Consider the following 7,963-nt stretch of genomic DNA (forward strand, 5'->3'; position numbering starts at 1 on the left):
TTCTTTTCTGACTTTTACAAATAACTAGAACTCAGAAAGAAAGTGTATTCAGGGGGAACCCTGGGTGGCTCAGTGGTTTAGTGCCTGCCTTCGGCCCAGGGCGTGATCCTGGAGTCCTGGGATCGAGTCCCACATCGGGCTCCCTGCATGGAGCCTGCTTCTCCCACTGCCTGTGTCTCTCATGCACTCTCGCTCTCGCTCTGTCTCTCATGAATAAATAAATAAAATCTTAAGAAAAAAAAGAAAAAAAGAAAGTGTATTCAACAGAAATAAGGCTATATCTAATTCCTACTCCAGAGGAGTCTCAACTGAAAAGGAAACAGTTCAGATGTCATCGAGAGGTACACTTTAATACTGAATGAGAAGTTCCAGAGAAACATACCACCTGGCAGAACAAGTGCCTTCACCCTTCCAGGTAAAATGAGGAGGACAGATGCTCCCATCACCAAAAATGAGAAACCAGGACTAACTTTTCATTTTTTTTGCCCAAAAGCAAAAGCAGGAAGAGTGGAGAAGAAACAAAAGAAGGGGGGTAGACCTGGAATGGACTCTTACCACCTACCAGACCACCTGCCTCAACCATCTTCTCCCACCTCCCTGACTTCCGGGACCAAGTCCTCCGAGGACAGTGAACTCCGTGCGGGAGGCAGGAGGTTAATCTCATCAATTCCTGTGCTCCTCAAAGTCTGACTAAAAGAGAGAAGAAAATGCCAACTACAAGAAAAGAATTTTCCTCCTCCTACAAAGGAACACTCTTGCTCACTGAACACAAAAATCCACCTCTTCTCAGAGAGAGCCAACACATTGTTCAAAGCAAAAATAACATTTTCTTTCCTGGTGAGCGTGTTGTCGCTGATCTACACTCAGTTACTCTCCAAGCCTCACCTAATGCTCATCAGCCTTGGGAGGAAATCAAGGGAGCTTGCTGGGTGCTCTCCTCCCAGAAGCACGAGCAGCAGGGAAGGGCCTAGCCCTGGCGAGAGGCACCCTGACCCGGGCAGTGGGCTGTGGAGAACGAGGCCCACAGAGATTCACAGAACTAGCCTGGAGCTTAGGGAACCTGGGGGAGAGCCAATGCCCAGGCCTCCCACTAAGGGTCACTTCAAACCCCGGGGCTCCGTGGGCAGAGCAGGATCATCCCCATATGACAGCATTCCTCCATGAATGTTACTGTCAACCTCTCAACTGGAGCCAGGCTGGAGGGAATCCAAAATTCACTTGGCTTCATAATATGTTTTTTTGTGTTTATATCTGATGCTCTAGGAATCCTGACTACTTTAGGCTACACAATAATATACTCTCATAGAACATGAACACTAGAAAATCCTCTCCCCATTAGCTCAGCAAGGATGGGCATCCACTGTGTGCCAGTCACTGTTCCAGGCATTAGGGATACCTCAGGGAAATACAACAGACACACCCCTGCACCGGCAGACAGTCACATATGCAACATGTCAGACTGGTAAGAATGAAGAGAAAGCTATACAGAGAGGTGGGACAGGGAGCAGGGATGAGGGTGGAGGATCGCTAGGCAGGGGAGTCAAGGAGGTGCCACTTCACAGACCTGAAAAGATGGGGGAGAAAGCCAGGTGGCCATCTAAGAAACAGCATGCTAGGGATAGCAAGAGCAGGTGTAAAGGCCCCAGGCAAAAAAAAAGAAAAAGAAAAAAGCATGCCTGAGGAACAGAGAAGGCCAGTGGTGACTGGAGCAGAGGACACGATGACAGGAGTGAAGCCAATGCATTGTGAAAGCAAGACTCTTGGAGGCCACTGTAAAGACTCTGGCCAAGGAGGGTCTTGAACAGAGAAGTGATACGCCCTGCTCTGGGAACAGACCAGAAAGTAGAGGGTGAGGGCAAAAACAGGGACACCTCCTCAGAGCCAATGAAGTAACCCGCAAAAGTTTGGACTTGGGGGGACAGTGGGGGTATCAGTGGAAGTGGTGAGAACAGTTGCACTCTTGCTCTACTTTGAAGGTGGAGGTTTGCTGTTGTACAGGATACAAAAAGGAGAAAGCAAGGAATTAAGGATAAACCAAATTTTGTGGCCTGTAAAAGGGGGCAACTGGCCTACTTTCATTTTACATGAAAAGGAAACTCAAACCCAGGAAGGCTAAGTCAGGTCCAAGCTCACATCACTTATTTCTGGGACAAGAATCACAACCAGTGCTTCTCTCTCTGTCCCTAACCTGCAGCTCAGCAGGAGACAGTGGTGACCACTCAAGTCATACCTGGACGCCCTCCAACTCCTCTCTGCTCTCAGATCCTGGCGTAGACAGTGCCCTCTCAGGCACTGCCAATACCAAGCACTAATGTAAACCAGGGTAGGGTGCTGGTGAGTGAGAACCACAGGCCCTGCCCAGAGAGGATGACCAAGTCCATGTCTGCCATACAAGAAAGCCGACCAGCTGTGCTCAGACATTTCCATTCTCCCCAAAAGAACCCCCAAATCTAGATTTTAACAAAACAAATCTCCTTTAAAAGGTGGCTTAGTTGTTTAATAACATAAGGCTGGCCAAACAAATCTCACATACAGGCCAAGTTCAGTCCACGCAGGGCATCATCCTGGAACCAGTCTCAAGACAGCCTAAAAGATAGACCTGGTTCACTCACCCCTTGACCAGGGTTAGGGCATGGAATTAAAGGTTTTAGTTTAAAAAGGTCTTTTATTCCAACTTTTCAGCCAGCAGATGACATTCATTATCACTGTAAATAGCTGATAACTTCCAGAACAATCTTAGTGAACTCCTCTCCAACCAAAATGAGAGTAAGTGGCTACCCATCATTCCGGGTTCTGTGCTAACTTTGGTTTTACCTTATTCTACATGGAGGACTAAGATAAGCCCACTATTACAACCAAGAATTCAAAAAAGCTTCCCAAATATCATCCGATGATCCTTTCAAAGTTGTATAGAGCATAACAGAGCCCTGCAAATGACCCAGGAAACAACTTATGTCAGCCAAGTAGGAAAACACCAATATACGGCTATGTTTAAGGACCAGCAGCAGATGTTCCAATCTTGCCAAAATAATCAAATTTAAAAATTACAAAACTTTCCTCATAAGTCAAAGTTTCTTCCCATTGCTAGACTTTGGGATACACATGTCACTCGCTGCACTTAAGGGAAACACATTAAATGTGTCTGGTTTTTATCTTTTTTTTTTTAAGATTTTATTTATTTGAGAGAGAGCAAGCAAGCATGTGCACACGCATTCACAAGGAGAGGGAGAAGCAGACTTCCCACTGAGCAGGAAGCCCAACACTAAGGCTTGATCCCAGGACCCTGAGATCATGACCTGAGCCAAAGTTAGATGCTTAACCGACTAAGTCACCCAGGCGCCCCAGATGTGTCTGTTTTTTATTTTTTTAATTTTTTAAAAAGATTTTATTTATTTATTCATGAGGGACACACAGAGAGAGGTAGAGACACAGGCAGAGGGAGAAGCAGGCTCCATGCAGGGAGCCGGATGTGGGACTTGATCCCAGGACCCTGGGATCATGCTCTGAGCCAAAGGCAGATGCTCAACTGCTGAGCCACCCAGTCGTCCCGTGTCTGTTTTTTAGATGTGGGGGCTGGGTTGCTGGTTTCAAGAGACTCATCAGAATCTGTCTGCCTAAGAAAACAGCCTCCTAGGAAGTCCCGAGTTAATTTTCTATACTGCTAGATGGCCTTCCTGCCCAGGCTCTCACACAGAATTAAATATTAACTTTCCCTACAAGCCATATGCTGTCTGCACAATACCTATTTGGCTTGGTACAGCTGACCATTTTGATGCTGCTGATACGAGGTTAAGAATTTCCCCCAGGGTAGGGCCACTATCTGTGCTGCTCACCCCCACCCCACTTTTTTTCTTAGTATGCAATTTACAACGCACACAAAGAGGCAGAAATCAATGTTTTCTAAAGGTGATCTCTTATTAGGGCAAAGCCCAGGAACTGCCACTAGTCAACTGTTTCTGACCTATTAAATGGGCATATTATATGGTTCAACATGATAATATTCCTAAATCAAGAAGAGAGACTTGGGTGTTTAAAGAATTCCAGCTACCTTAAACTCGAAAGAAAGAAAGGAAGAAAGGAAAGAAAGAAAGAAAGAAAGGAAAGAAAGAAAAGAAAGAAAGGAAAAAAAGAAAGAAAGAAAAGAATTCCAGCTATCTCTAGATCAGCACTATCCAGAAATTTCTATGATAATGGAATGATCTAAATCTGCACAGCTCTATGTGGCTACTGTATTAGACAACATAGTTTTAGAGGATAGTTTCTTCACACAAGAAACAGGTCTCACTCACTTATATTTATAGTTTTGACGGCCCAGCATACAGGAGACATTTGATAAAGAAATGAAAAATATATTCTTGCACTGCACACATTTTCAATCAGCTGTCTACCTTTCTTCCTCTGAAGCTCTTAATTCTGATCTTCTAGTGCTACATCCTCCCTTGGGTAGATACTATTCCAGCAAATGTGGAATTACTGGGCCCTGAGGGTGAACATTCAGAAGGCCACGCCCACAATGCCCAGCAGCTGGGCAACAGGAACTGGCCTGACCATCACCTGACCTGCTAGGCCTCCATGTTCCCATCCACAGAAAGGGAACAACCACACCTCTTCTACAGAATGGGGCTACCACAATGCCTAGATATGTGTCCAAATTGTGGACTCCGATTCTCAACAGTAAACCTTAGAAACCAAGCTGAGCTCAACTTGAGATGTCCAATGAAGCAGCTGGCTAACTAAGGAGAATATTAACACCTATGGCAGTCTACCTCACTTGGTTAACATTTATCATGCTACAGGCCAAGCCTTACCTTCTGTAAACCCTGGATGTACAGCTGGATAGCACAGTCTCTGCCTTCCTAATTCTGACCGACCGTTATTTCTTCCCCTCCAGAAACAAGATTTTAGAGAACAAAAATCTGCTATCTCAAAAGAACTTTTGGGTCCCTGTCATTCATTAAAGTCCCCAGAGATAAAAGAACAAGTAAGAATCTGGAGTCCTGACTTTTAAAAGGCGTCCCTGTTACATAACAAACCAATATTCCAATTGAATCGTTTCCATTCAATTACTTAGGCAGAATTTGGTACTAATTATTGCAACCTGTTGACTTAGGGTTCACTTCAGCAAAGAGCTTCATTGCTTAAATGTGATTTAATGATTCAGGATTTATCTAAAAATCGCCCATCACCAAAAAATATTCATGCATCAAGGTACCACTCTAACTTATCTCTTTAGAGATGTTCAGAGGCTGATTCCTAACTACGAAAGAATCCTGTTACAGCATGGTGCCTATGGCTCTACCCACTGGACATCCACTGTTCCCAAACCCCAAGACAGCTTTCTTGTTCCTGTCTCAGCTGCCCTGCAAACCACATGTGCATTGCTCCGGGTAAGGGAAAACAGTCTCCTAGGAGGGATGCCCCCACTTTTCCTCCTTTGTGTTAATAGAGAGGAAAGTGGCATCTCCAGGACCTCATCATAACTGGAAGGTTCTTTCTGGAAAGGAAACCGGTTGGCAGCCCATAGTGGGGCTGACCTTTGGAAACACTTCATAAAGTAATTGAGACATCAGCACCATAAGCAGCATGCTGCAGGATCACCAAGACTTCTCTGATATCACATTAAGAGGATGTTAAAAAGAGCAAGCACAGAAGGAACACGTAGGGAGGGAGGTAGAGTCAACAGAGAACATTCCCCAACTGTGTAGGGCTGGTGTAAAATGTGCAGCTGTCCCTCCCGGGAGTGCTGGAAAGAAGACCTGGGTCTCCAGGAACCTTCAGCAGCCAGAGCTCTAAAGAGGAGATCTCTAGCCTAGGATATTCAGGCCATAGTGGGCCCACTGCCCCAAACTCCAAAAAGGACCATCCAGATGCCCCCACCCTGCAGGTTCCAGCACAGTAAGCAAATAGTGAGGTGGGAGGCTCCCAAGCACCCTTCAAAGTTTCATTTCCTTGGTGCTTCCCAGTCTCTGCTGCTGACCTCTGACCTCCAGGAGTTATTGCCAAACTGCCTTCTGTTTGCACAAGGACCCGGTTTTTCCCAGCACTTGCTGGGGAGGCTGCCCTGACCCTACTGTGAGTGGGTGGTATATCTCCGGGCCACAGATAAGGAAACCCGGGTTCAGAGAGGTTAAGGGACGTGCGCAGAGGGTCCGTAGGGTGAGGGCTGCGAGTGGAATCCAGACCTTGGGACTTATGTGAGTCCTGGGCCTGCGACAGGCAGGCTGGAGGCTGAACCAGACTCCGCCTCCCTCTCCGGCCCGCAAGCCCCTAAAGACCATTCCAGCAGTAACAGGCCACACTTGTTGGCTACTCCGTGCGCGTGCTGGGTCTTCGCAGCTTTTCTCTCGAGCGTAGAAGCCACCGGCAGCTCCGTTTTCAAGATGGGAAAGCAGACACCGGAGTCGAGACAGCTCGGTCCAGGTCAGCCTCAAAGCTGCCGGGACCTCGGGAGCCCACTCCCTCATCCGTTACACCGCGACGAGCTACCATTTATGATCTGTCACGCGGGGAAGGGTCCGGGGCGCTTCCCAGACTCTTGCTGGAAGCGCGCACCCCGCCGTCCTTCCTCACCCCGGGGCGCGGGCCGGGGGTGCCCGCTTCCGCCTGGGCCTGGTCCCGCCGGCCCATTCATCGTGGCGCGGGCGGGGCGGACCGGGCAGGGCGCGAGTGGCCCCGTCGGCCCGCCGGGCGCCTCGCGCCGAGCTGCGCGCTGCCCGGCCGGGGAAACGGTGCCGCGGCCCCGCCGCCAGGGGGAGCAGGGAGCCGCCGCCCGCGCTCCGGGAAGTTGCCACCGCGGCCGCCCTGGCGTCCGAACCCCGGACGGCCCCGGCCCTCGCGCGGCGCCCCCCGCGGCCCCCGCCCGCCCTGTCGGGGCCGCCCGCACCCCCGAAGCGCCCCCAGGCCGCAGCCCGCAGCCCGCAGGCGGCCGTGCTCGGCCCGCGGGCCCCCCACTCAATCCCGCCCTCCCCCCCGGCCGGCCCCCGCCGCCTTCCGCCCGCCCCCCCACCCCTCCAGCCCGGACTCCAGCCCGGCAACGTCATCCGCCGCTTCCCGAAACTTAACCCCTTCCTCCGCCAGCCGCGCGCCCCGCCCCGCCCCGCCCGCCGCCAACTTTCTTCGCCCAACTTCGGCGCGTGCCGGCCAGCCCGACGGCCCGCAGCGAGGGAGGGGCCGCCACGTCGCGCCGCCGGCCCGCAGTGCCCCCGGCGGCGAGGGGCGTGAGGTCCACGCCGCGGGCGCGCTCGGCCGCCGCCCCTGCACGGGGCTCGCCCGCACACGCCCCCCGGGGCCCGACCCGACCCCAGGTCTGCGGCCGCAGCGACGGCTGGCAGCGGGCGGCGGCGGCGGCGGCGGCGGCGGCGGCGGGGAGGGGCCGCCAAGGAGACGTGTCACTCGCCGTGCGGCCACCCCGGCCCCGGCGCCCCGACGGCCCGGCCCGCGCGCCGCCGCCGCCGCCGCAGGGCCCGGCCAAGTTTCTTACCTGCAGCCGGAGACGCGGGAGGGAGAGCGAAAGGGCAGGAGCCGCCGCCGCCGCCGCCGCGGAGCCGGGAGAGAGGAGCCGGCCGAGCCTCCGCCGAGAAGCCGCCCCGAGCAGCTGCAGGCGCCGCGACCCCACCGCCGTCCGCCCCGTCCGCCGTCCGCTCCGGCCGCTCGCTGGCTGCGTGCGCGCGTGTGGAGTCGTGGCACTTTCTGCCTCGGAGCTGGCGAACGGCCCCCTCCGCCGGGATCGCCGCCTCCTGCCTTCCCCGCCCGGGCCAGCCATTCATCGAGCCGCCTCTCCCCATTGGTCCGCGCCCCGCCACTCTGCGGGCCGCCGGCCAATCAGCGCTCAGACGGCCGAGCCGCGGCGGCGGCCATTGGCCGGAGAGGAGGGTCTCCGCCTCGGCCAATGGGAGAGGGGAGGAGCTGCGGGGAGCCGGGGGGGCGGGGCCGGGAGGGGCGGGGTCGCGCGGTGCGGCGCTCG

The 7,963-nt window shown here is 53.0% G+C and overlaps 1 protein-coding gene across 8 annotated transcripts in view; it reads right to left on the minus strand.

Annotated features, from left to right (window-relative positions):
* The window catches only part of RRBP1 (ribosome binding protein 1), a 64,353-nt gene extending 56,613 nt beyond the window's left edge, over positions 1-7,740 (minus strand). For 6 of the 8 annotated variants that reach the window (XM_072736458.1, XM_072736456.1, XM_072736453.1 and 3 more), the window contains exon 1: positions 7,481-7,696. The gene's annotated coding sequence lies outside the window, so the exon portion shown is untranslated. Of the gene's footprint in view, positions 1-7,480 lie in introns of all 8 variants that reach the window. The other 2 variants (XM_072736454.1, XM_072736459.1) reach the window with 2 other exon arrangements.
* Between the last annotated feature and the right edge of the window lie 223 nt (positions 7,741-7,963).

Source organism: Vulpes vulpes, chromosome 14 (assembly GCF_048418805.1).
Source record: "Vulpes vulpes isolate BD-2025 chromosome 14, VulVul3, whole genome shotgun sequence".
NCBI lineage: Eukaryota > Metazoa > Chordata > Mammalia > Carnivora > Canidae > Vulpes > Vulpes vulpes.